Source organism: Octopus sinensis, linkage group LG27 (genome assembly GCF_006345805.1).
Source record: "Octopus sinensis linkage group LG27, ASM634580v1, whole genome shotgun sequence".
Taxonomy (NCBI): Eukaryota; Metazoa; Mollusca; class Cephalopoda; order Octopoda; family Octopodidae; genus Octopus; species Octopus sinensis.
Window position 1 is genome coordinate 9,606,098 of NC_043023.1, and position 12,379 is coordinate 9,618,476.

Sequence of the window (12,379 nt, forward strand, 5' to 3'; positions counted from 1 at the left end):
GAAATAGTTCTTTATCTAGGGCAGGTAAAGTTTCCGAGATTCAGGCTACTCCTTTACAGTGTAGTTAGGGGCTGTAACCTTAGTGCTGTCAAGTACACACTCTATGGTTCTTTTCAATGGTTGATACTACCATACCGGCACCACTCGAGTAAGGTAATTATTTAACAAATAAATGGGGCCCTAACAGGTAGTACTACTCCGAGCCAGAGCAGACCTGGGTGTGATGACAATGAAGGGGTAACTCCACATTCCCCACAACTCCTGAACTCCTGAACTGGAACTTTCCCACTGAATGCAGTTTATTGTCATACCAAGGACAAATCAATATTCTAGCTAATAGATTATAGTTGCATAGCCAAATATCATGTCCCTATCAGCGATTAAAGTGTTAATATGTTTCGGATTATAAAGAGAATTGAGCATCAATATCATCAACAAGATTCATACAGAGACAGGTTGTTCAGTAAGAAAATAATTCCAGAAACGTCTTTCTCGGACTAGGAGAGACAGTGAAATGTCAAGCACACTTTTCTGTAGTGGATTAATAGACATTATATGCGGAGGATAAGGCGGTGAGCTGGCAGAAACGTTAGCACGCCGGGCGAAATGCTTAGCAGTATTTCTTCTGCCGTTACGTTCTGTGTTCAAATTCCGCCGAGGTCAACTTTGCCTTTCATCCTTTCGGGGTCGATTAAATTAGTAGCAGTTACGCACTGGGGTCGATATAATTGACTTAATCCGTTTGCCTGACCTTGTTTGTCCTCTCTGTGTTTAGCCCCTTGTGTGTAGTAAAGAAATAGGTATTATATGCGGAGGTATTTTGTGGTAACATTTTAATGTGGGTAAGGACACGGCGCCTTTTATTAGAATTGATTTTGCAAATGATGCATAAATAAATATATTGCTCTTTAAGTGCTGACTGCGATATGGATGAGCTCGACCACTTCGTATTTAAAATAGTGTAATTAGCAAACAATGTAGAAAAGGGAAGAGTATCGTTCAGACATTTTTCAGCAGCACTCAAGATTTTTGCTCATATATACAGGGTCAGGCAAAATGATCTGACACATTTGTAGGTTAAATAAAAGGCAAATGAAGTAAAGAAACAAAAAAGTGTTTTTATTTTTGAAAAGTACATATAATGCCATTTTGTTTCATAATGTTTTAAAAATTAAATCAGTCAAATAGGATCCATTATTGTCCGCACACTGTCGAAGGCGTTCACGAAAGTTGTCAATAACTCGGCTGGTCATTTCATGCGATTTTTTTCTCTGGGGATACCTCAAGTCAAAGGTATACATTAATCGCCCTCGATCTATTGAACAACTTAAAGATGCAATTCGTCAAGAAATTACTGCCATTCCACGTGAAATGACCCGTCGAGTTATTGACAACTTTCGTGAACGCCTTCGACAGTGTGTGGACAATAATGGATCCCATTTGACTGATTTAATTTTTAAAACATTATGAAACAAAATGGCATTATATGTACTTTTCAAAAATAAAAACACTTTTTTGTTTCTTTACTTCATTTGCCTTTTATTTAACCTACAAATGTGTCAGATCATTTTGCCTGACCCTGTATATAATGCAGTTGGCTACACAAATATTCATGGTAAAGAGGCAGAACACGGATGTATTTCCCAGATAACATACATTATCCAATAACATGCAACCACAGGAGAAACTGCCGCTGATGTTGAAAAACAAAACACTTAGAGATGAATTACATATAGTTGGGCTGTGTATTCAGTACGTGTATCGGATACAGCTGCAGTTTTAGACAATAAACTTCTATGAGGAGATACAACAAGCGAATCAGTGTTTAAACGGTATACAAATGTTGAGAAACTTACAATTGAAGTCATATTTGGAGCCGGCATTAAAGAGGTAAGCCAATTCTGTTACCTTGCTTTTATGATAAAAATTTTAAATGCACTCACGTATACATAGATATATATGATTTATTGATCTATACATCTCTGTCTTTACTCCTCTCTCTCTTACCATATATATATATATATATATATATATACATGTACCTATCTCTCGGTCACTCTCTGTATATATATATATATATATATATATATATATATATATATATATATATATATATATATATACATATATATATACATATATATATACGTATATATATACATATACATATATATAACGGGAAGCTTTATGAAAATAAACAAAAGACGAAGGCAGGTGGAAAACAAACGAACAATTGTATTAGTATGGCGCTCAGGAAATATAAATAAAACAAGTCTTTAACGTTTCGAGCCTACGCTCTTCAACAGAAAGATACACAGAGGGAGAAAAACACAGAAAGAAGGAGAGAAAAAAAATGTGTGCAGTAGCTAACGAATCAACATGGCGATCTGATTTCGGCCAGAGGTCAAAGATCAAACATGAGACGCGAGAGCGAATAAGGGGAGATAATAGGGTTGATAAAGGGTTGAGGGACCAGCTAAAAGTGCGTGGGAGGGGTCTGGATGTGTGTATGTATAGGGTTGGTGTATGTATTAGTATGTATAAGGGTGTGTGTGTGTGTGTGTGTGTGTATGAGAGAGTATTAGTGCGTAGGATTGGTCTGGACGTGCTTATGTATGGGGTTGGTGTATGTATTAGTATGTATTAGTATGTATTAGTACGTATTGGTATGTATAGGTGTGTGTGTGTGTGTGAGAGAGTATAAGTGCGTATGCGGTGTCTGGACGTGTGTATGTATAGGGTTGGTGTAAGTATTAGTATGTACTAGTATGTATTAGTACGTATTAGTATGTATTAGTTGGTGTGTGTATTAGTATGGCACATCATATGTGATGTGATGTGTAAAGTCATGTGGTGTAGTGAGGAGAATAGGGGAGGGGGAGAATAGGGGGGGAGAGAAGGGGAGGGGAAGAAGAGGGGGAGGAGAAGGGGGAAGAGGAGAGGATGTGGGAGAAGGAAGGGGAGGAGGGGGATGAAGGAGGAAAGAGGGAGAGAGGGAGAGAGAAGGGGAGAGAGGGAGTGAGGGAGCAGAGGGAAGGGGAAGAGGGAGGGAGAAAGAGGGAAGAAGGGAAGGGGAGTAGGGGTGAAAGGATGAAGGACTGAAGAAGTAGGGGTCGGGGGGAGAAAGGATAGGTGAGGATGGGGGAGAGGGGGGTTAGATGAGGAGGGGGAGAGTTGAGACCAAATGGCGTATAAGAGCGAAGAGAGAAGATTAATTCCTGTTCACGGCGCAAACGGAATCCGGATGGCCTCTGTGTAAGGACAAACCGAACACAGATAGGTGTTGCAAGGAGTGACCGGTGGAGCGGAATGGCGTGAGACCGGTGTGTCGTTCGCAAGGTGGATGTCACGAAGGTGACACATACACACATATATATATATATATATATATATATATATATATATATATATATATATATATATATATATATATATATATATATATATATATATATATGCATACATATATGCATACATACATACAGACAATCTGTTTCTACCTGAATACAGATTTTTTTCACTTCATGTGAGGTATTGTATGTTTCGTTTGTTGTTTATCGTTTTTCGTTTGTTGTTTACTAGTCCTTTTTTTTCTCAACCTCATGTTCTTATATCACATTGTTCTAGATCAGGGGTGGCCAACTTTCCGTCAACTAGGGGCCCGCATCGTACCATTTCTAAGTGGGAGAGGGCCGCATGGTACAACACATATGCATGAAATATTATTTGCCCACTTTACACTAAATTTTTTGCAGTTCTTAATTTTATTTGAAATTTTATTTGCCTTAGTATGAAAGTTTATTGGTCGCAGTATGAAATTTTATTTGCCTTAGTATGAAAGTTTATTGGTCGCAGTATGAAATTTTATTTGCCTTAGTATGAAAGTTTATTGGTCGTAGTATGAAAGTTTATTTGCCTTAGTATGAAAGTTTATTGGTCGCAGTATGAAATTTTATTTGCCTTAGTATGAAATTAGTAACCGAGAAACTCGGCGAGGGGCACAAAATAACATGTCGAGGGCGGCAGTTTACCAATGCATACTCTAATTTTATTTGCCTTAGTATGAAATTTTATTTGTCGGAGTATGAAATTTTATTTGTCGTAGTATGAAATTTTATTTGTCGTAGTATGAAATTTTATTTGTCGGAGTATGAAATTTTATTTGTCGTAGTATGAAATTTTATTTGTCGTAGTATGAAATTTTATTTGTCGTAGTATGAAATTTTATTTGCCTTAGTATGAAATTTTATTTGTCGTAGTATGAAATTTTATTTGTCGTAGTATGAAATTTTATTTGTCGTAGTATGAAATTTTATTTGCCTTAGTATGAAAGTTTATTTGACTCAGTATGAAATTTTATTTGTCGTAGTATGAAATTTTATTTGTCGGAGTATGAAATTTTATTTGCCTTAGTATGAAATTTTATTTGTCGTAGTATGAAATTTTATTTGTCGTAGTATGAAATTTTATTTGTCTCAGTATGAAATTTTATTTGTCGTAGTATGAAATTTTATTTGTCGTAGTATGAAATTTTATTTGCCTTAGTATGAAATTTTATTTGTCGTAGTATGAAATTTTATTTGTCTCAGTATGAAATTTTATTTGTCGTAGTATGAAAGTTTATTTGTCGTAGTATGAAATTTTATTTGCCTTAGTATGAAATTTTATTTGTCGTAGTATGAAATTTTATTTGTCGTAGTATGAAATTTTATTTGTCGTAGTATGAAATTTTATTTGCCTTAGTATGAAATTTTATTTGTCGTAGTATGAAATTTTATTTGTCGTAGTATGAAATTTTATTTGTCTCAGTATGAAATTTTATTTGTCGTAGTATGAAATTTTATTTGTCGTAGTATGAAATTTTATTTGCCTTAGTATGAAATTTTATTTGTCGTAGTATGAAATTTTATTTGTCGTAGTATGAAATTTTATTTGTCGTAGTATGAAATTTTATTTGCCTTAGTATGAAATTTTATTTGTCGTAGTATGAAATTTTATTTGTCATAGTATGAAATTTTATTTGTCTCAGTATGAAATTTTATTTGTCGTAGTATGAAATTTTATTTGTCGTAGTATGAAATTTTATTTGCCTTAGTATGAAATTTTATTTGTCGTAGTATGAAATTTTATTTGTCTCAGTATGAAATTTTATTTGTCGTAGTATGAAAGTTTATTTGTCGTAGTATGAAATTTTATTTGCCTTAGTATGAAATTTTATTTGTCGTAGTATGAAATTTTATTTGTCGTAGTATGAAATTTTATTTGTCTCAGTATGAAATTTTATTTGTCGTTGTATGAAATTTTATTTGCCTTAGTATGAAATTTTATTTGTCGTAGTATGAAATTTTATTTGTCGTAGTATGAAATTTTATTTGTCTCAGTATGAAATTTTATTTGTCGTAGTATGAAATTTTATTTGCCTTAGTATGAAATTTTATTTGTCGTAGTATGAAATTTTATTTGTCGTAGTATGAAATTTATTTGCCTTAGTATGAAATTTTATTTGTCGTAGTATGAAATTTTATTTGTCTCAGTATGAAATTTTATTTGTCGTAGTATGAAATTTTATTTGCCTTAGTATGAATTTTATTTGTCGTAGTATGAAATTTTATTTGTCGTAGTATGAAATTTTATTTGTCTCAGTATGAAATTTTATTTGTCGTAGTATGAAATTTATTTGCCTTAGTATGAAATTTTATTTGTCGTAGTATGAAATTTTATTTGCCTTAGTATGAAATTTTATTTGTCGTAGTATGAAATTTTATTTGCCTTAGTATGAAATTTTATTTGCCTTAGTATGAAATTTTATTTGTCGTAGTATGAAATTTTATTTGTCGTAGTATGAAATTTTATTTGTCGTAGTATGAAATTTTATTTGTCGTAGTATGAAATTATATTTGTCGTAGTAAGAAATTTTATTTGTCTTAGTATGAAATTAGTAACCCAGAAACTCGACGAGGGCCGCAATTTACCAATGCATACTCTAAATCTTGAATCCTTTGGAACATTCCCGCTTTCCCTCCAACTCCACCAAAGTCACAGCCCTTCATTTGTCTTTATACAGATATTACCATACATGCAGATACTGCTTTCACAATTTGACACCAGGGATTTAGTTTCGGGTGGTGGGGAGTAAGTTGGTTACATAGGCTACAGTGCACAACTGGTCCTTATTTTATCGACCTTGAAACAAGGGAAGGTAATATCGACATCGGCAGAATTTAGAACGTCACAAAATGTCACCGAGCAATTTGCCTGCCGCGTTAAAGATTCTTCAATTTCGAAACCTTACCTTACACTGAAATATTAGTCTTGGTCTGTAACTAAATGAGTCGCCTTCCCCATCTCCGTCTTCTCTAGAAAACAACCATCTCTTCAAACATTGGATATATTTAATTTTACTATTATTTGTGGCCTGAAGGCGGCGAGCTGGCAGAAACATTAGCACGCCGGGCGAAGCGCGTTGCCGTATTTCGTGTGCCGTTACGTTCTGAGTTCAAATTCCGCCGAGGTCGACTTTGCCTTTCATCCTTTCGGGGTCGATAAATTAAGTACCAGTTACACACTAGGGTCGATGTAATCGACTTAATACCTTTGGCTGTCCTTGTTTGTCACCTCTATGTTTAGCCCATTGTGGGTAGTAAGGAAATAGGTATTTCGTCTGCCGTTACGTTCTGAGTTCAGATTCCGCCGAGGTCGACTTTGCCTTTCATCCTTTCGGGGTCGATAAATTAAGTACCAGTTACGCACTGGGGTCGATATAATCGACTTAATCCGTCTGTCTGTCCTTGTTTGTCCTCTCTGTGTTTAACCCCTTGTGGGTAGTAAAGAAATAGGTATTTCGTCTGCCGTTACGTTCTGAGTTCAAATTCCGCCGAGGTCGACTTTGCCTTTCATCCTTTCGGGGTCGATAAATTAAGTTCCAGTTACGCACTGGGGTCGATATAATCGACTTAATCCGTTTGTCTGTCCTTGTTTGTCCTCTCTGTGTTTAACCCCTTGTGGGTAGTAAAGAAACAGTATTTAATTTTACTATTATGTATGTGAATTTCCTCATCGATATGCTCGCAAATGAACGTCATCAAATACTCTAGGCATTTTTCAAACAAATGTAGAAAACAAACAAAGAATAAATGTTTACTTTGCGAGTTCGATTTCTGTTAATGATTATCCAACCACCATATTAAGACTATAATGCCATATACCAAACTTGCATCGAATACTCGCTGCATTTCTCGATAATATTTACAAGACAGTCTGAGAATAGATTTACAATTTGCTAGTTAGATTTCTGAGGCAAGCTTCATATTAATAATACTTTCTACTGGAAGCACATGGCCTCCATCAAATTTGGGGGTGAGAGATTAAGTCGATTACATAGACCCCAGTGTGTAACTGGTACTAATATTATCAGCCCAGAAAGGATGAAAGGCAAAGTCGACATCGGTGTAATTTAATCTCCGAAGGTAAAGACGGACGAAATACGCTAAGCATTTCGCCTGGCGTGCTAACGATTCTGCCAGCTCGGCGCCTTAATCTTCATATTAATAATCCTTTCTGCTGGAGGCACAATGCATCAAATTTGGTGGAAGGGATTAAGCCAATTATACCGACCCTAGTGTGTAACTGGTACTTATTTCCTCACCAGTAAACTTTTCATCAATATGAAGAACGGAAAAGTGAGTTTCGACTTTCCCAATAGCAAATTCTTTGGACGGACGACAACTGGTCGCATGCGTCTTTCAGTAATGGAAAGAAGCTCAATTTAGTTCTCACCGATGGTAGACAATACTTGTGACGTCGTAAAAGTGAAACATTGATTCATAAATACACAAAGAAATCAGTGATGATTGGAGGTGGGTGTTTAATGGGATGGCAATGATTTTTTGCTGCAGGTGTTAGGCATTTGATCCGGATACATATTCATGTGAATGTGGCCATAAACAAAAACGTTGTTCTACAGTATGTGCCAGCTATGAGGTCATCTCCAACTCGGCCGAATTTGAACTCAGAACGTAGCGGCAGACGAAATACTGCTAAGCATTTCGCCCGGCGTGCTAACGTTTCTGCCAGCTCACCGCCTTATCCTCCGCATATAATGTCTATTAATCCACTACAGAAAAGTGTGCTTGACATTTCACTGTCTCTCCTAGTCCGAGAAAGACGTTTCTGGAATTATTTTCTTACTGAACAACCTGTCTCTGTATGAATCTTGTTGATGATATTGATGCTCAATTCTCTTTATAATCCGAAACATATTAACACTTTAATCGCTGATAGGGACATGATATAAGATCAGAAAGCATTGACCAGCAAAATGTTACAAGAAAAACTTCAGGAAGGATGGGATAAAATTATCAATACATCAGAAGAAAGTGAGAAATTGGCCTCTTCTTGTGGACAGAGAAGTGCTGGGGTCAGTAAAGATAAAGGATTGTACATATCTAAATTAATATAATAATATAGATTGTAAAATTCTTCTGACAAAATTTTGATTTTTTAAAAAGTTTACGCCATACCTTCTCTAATTCTGTCCGCGCAATGGCCCAGTGGTTAGGGCAGCAGACTCGCGGTCGTAGGATCACCGTTTCGATTCCCAGACCGGGCGTTGTGAGTGTTTATTGAGCGAAAGCACCTAAAAGCTACACGAGGCTCCGGCAGGGGATGGTGGTGATCCCTGCTGTACTCTTTCACCACAACTTTCTCTCACGCTTACTTCCTGTTTCTGCTGTACCTGTATTTCAAAGGGCCGGACTTGTCACTCTCTGTGTCACGCTGAATATCCCCGAGAACTACGTTAAGGGTACACGTGTCTGTGGAGTGCTCAGCCACTTACACGTTAATTTCACGAGCAGGCTGTTCCGTTGATCGGATCAACTGAAACCCTCATCGTTGTAACCGACGGAGTGCTTCCACAAATTCTGTCCATCTGTATTTTTTAAATTAAGATTATCCCTATTATAAATTATTTAGTTGTTAATCACTTCCGACAAAATGTATTGTACATAAGGAACATACAGTAAAAAAAAAAGCCATTCAGAAAAATGGCGAAGAAATGTAAGAGTTTTTATTTCATACTAGCAGTATCGCCCGACGTTGCTCGGGTTTGTAAGGGAAATAACTATAAAGCATTTTTAGAGAGTTATAGCCAAAAAATAGCAAAAAATGCATTAAAAATGGAAAAAAAAATTATGGTAAATTTTTTTTTATAAATCGTTGACTCATCGTAGACATTTTTAGAGAGTTACTTACCTTATATTTAAAAAAATATGCATTAAAATGGAAAAAAATGATGGTAAATTATTTTAAAATCGTAGACTCATCGTAGACGCGCGGTAATACCCAGAAGGGCTCGATATGAATCACGACTATAAGAGTTAAACTGCACCGCAAAATGTGGGAGTAGTTAGGAATGTAAATCGGAGTAGACAGATACACAATCTTTCTTTTATATTAGCCACTACTCAACATCATCCAATAACATGCATCAACCGGAGACACTGCCGCTGATGTGAAAAAACAAAACGCTTAGACACTAAATACAATTGGGCATTGTATTCAGAGTGCTAATCGGATACACCTGCAGTTTCAGACAATAAGCGTATATGAGGAAACAGAGCAGTCGAAATAGTATTCAGTGCTTGAGAGACATAAATATTGAAGAAAATTACAATTGAATTGATATTTGGTTCCAGTATTGTAGAGGTCAGTGAATTTTTGATACTTTTCCTTTAAGATTTAATATTTAAATATACAAACAACTGCACGTATGTTTTATTATATCTCTCACTCTCTTTCTCCCTGTCTCTCCCTATCTATCTTTTTACCTCTCTCCATATACATAAATTCATATAAACAGGAAAACATATGTATGTATATATGTATTTATATACCTGTATGTATATATATATATATATATATATATATATATATATATATATATATATATATATATATATATATATACCGTTGGCGATTTTTTTCCTCTGTCTTCCCTTCTCTGGATCTTTCCTTCTCCTGTGTTTCCGACGAAGAGCTCCGCTCGAAACGTTATACCCTCCTTCTTCCCTTCCTTCCTGAGCGTCCAATAATACTATATTTGTTCCACGTCCTCGTGTTGTTGTGTTTTCTCTTTGTGTTTTCATGTTTGGATTAACTTTATATATGTATATATATATATATATATATATATATATACATTCGAGGCTTTCTTCTAAGGAATCTTGGCTTAGATTTCCCTTGGGGGCTGCCCAGATCGGAGCAATCTCAAGATTAATCAGCCGAAATTGCGAAGATGATCCGGTTCTTGACTGATGATTGAGGGCTTCGAATGTCCCGTCCGTGTTTTTTGCGTCGTCTTCTAAATACTTCACGTTCTTGTCCCAATTTGTATATATTTTTTAAACTTTTATATATATATATATATATATATATACATATATGTAGACACACACATATATATATATATATAAAACGATTTCCCGCCTTGCCATACGCATAAATATTAGTCTGTAACTAAACGAATCGCATATATACAACTAGTTGTTCTGTAGGAAATAATCGCCTCTTCAAAGTTTTGATATATTTCGTTTCTGCTTATGTATTCATTATAATTTCTGCATGTTCGATGTCAATCGTTGCATCGATACGCACACCCTTCTGCGAAATACACATTGTTGCATCAAAGAGTCGAGGCCTTTTTTAAACAGATTGTAGAAAACTATCAAGGAATAAATATCTGCTTTGCAAGATTTATTTCGGTTAACGTATATAAAACCATCATATTAAGAACTAGCAGTATCGCCCGGCGTTGCTCGGGTTTGTAAGGGAAATAACTATATAAGCATTTTTAGAGAGTTACTCCCCTTATGGATGCCAATTCGGGCTTTCTTAGCCATTTCTGTTTTGGTGTCTTCAAGCCATGAAGTCGTTGTTCTAAAAGAACGCTGGTCTCCTTGACAACGCTTTACGACGTTGATTTCCTTACACTCCCTTCCCCACAACTTCACGAGGGAGGGAAGAAGGGGGAGAAGCAAACAGGTGCAGGTGTGACCATGGACGCCAACTCCGCCGCCATCGACACACGAAAAAATATGCATTAAAATGGAATAAAAAATGATGTTAAATTATTTTTAAAATAGTAGACTCATCGTAGACGCGCGCTAATAGCCAGAAGGGCTCGATATGAATTACGACTATAAGATACCCGAATTTGGTTAAACTGCACCGCAAAATGTGGGAGTAGTTAGGAATCTAAATCGAAGGGGACAGACACTCACACAACTACAGTTTTATATATATAGATATCGATGATATGTAATGTCATACACTCGAGTTACACAATTCTTGTAACCAACTCTTTTTCTATGGAAGTACTTTCATACTTTGGATTTTAAAATCTGGGACATTTACGATCAGTAATTCGATGTTCATTATACTAGCGTTCCTTCTGCCTTTCGGTATATATAAGTGGCTGTGTGGTAAGTAGTTTGCATACCAACCACATGTTTCCGGGTTCATTCCCACTGCGTGGAACCTTGGGCAAGTGTCACCTACTATAGCTTCGGGCCGACCAAAGCATTGTGAGTGTATTTAGTAGACAGAAACTGAAAAGAAGCCCGTCGTATATATATATATATATATATATATATATATATATATATATATATGTGTGTGTGTGTGTATGTGTATGTGCGTGTATATGTTTGTGTGTCTGCGTTTGTCCCCCCTCCGCCAACATCGCTTGACAATCGATGCTAGTGTGTTTACGTCCCCGTAAATTGGCGGTTCGGCAATAGAGAACGATAGAATAAGTACTAGGCTTCCAAAGAATACTTCTTCCAAAGAATAAGTCCCGGGGTCGATTTGTTCGACTAAAGGCAGTGCTCCAGCATGGCCGCAGTCAAATGACTGAAACAAGTAAAAGAGTAAAAGAGTATATAATAATGTACGCAAACACGCACGCGCACCACGCATTTAAGCAAATACATAAACATGAATGTATATGCATGGCCGTATGCATGTATGTATGTATGTATGTATGTATGTATGTACGTACGTATGTATGTACGTATGTATGTATGTACGTACATATGTATGTACGTATGTATGTACGTATGTATGTACGTATGTATGTATGTATGCATGTATGTATGTATGTATGTATGTATGTATGTATGTATGTATGTATGCATGTATGTATGTATGTATGTATGTATGTATGTATGCATGTATGTATGCATGTATGTATGTATGTATGCATGTATGTATGTATGCATGTATATATATATGCATGTATGTATGCATGTATGTATGTATGTATGTATGTATGCATGCATGTATGTATGTATGCATGTATGTATGTATGTATGTATGCATG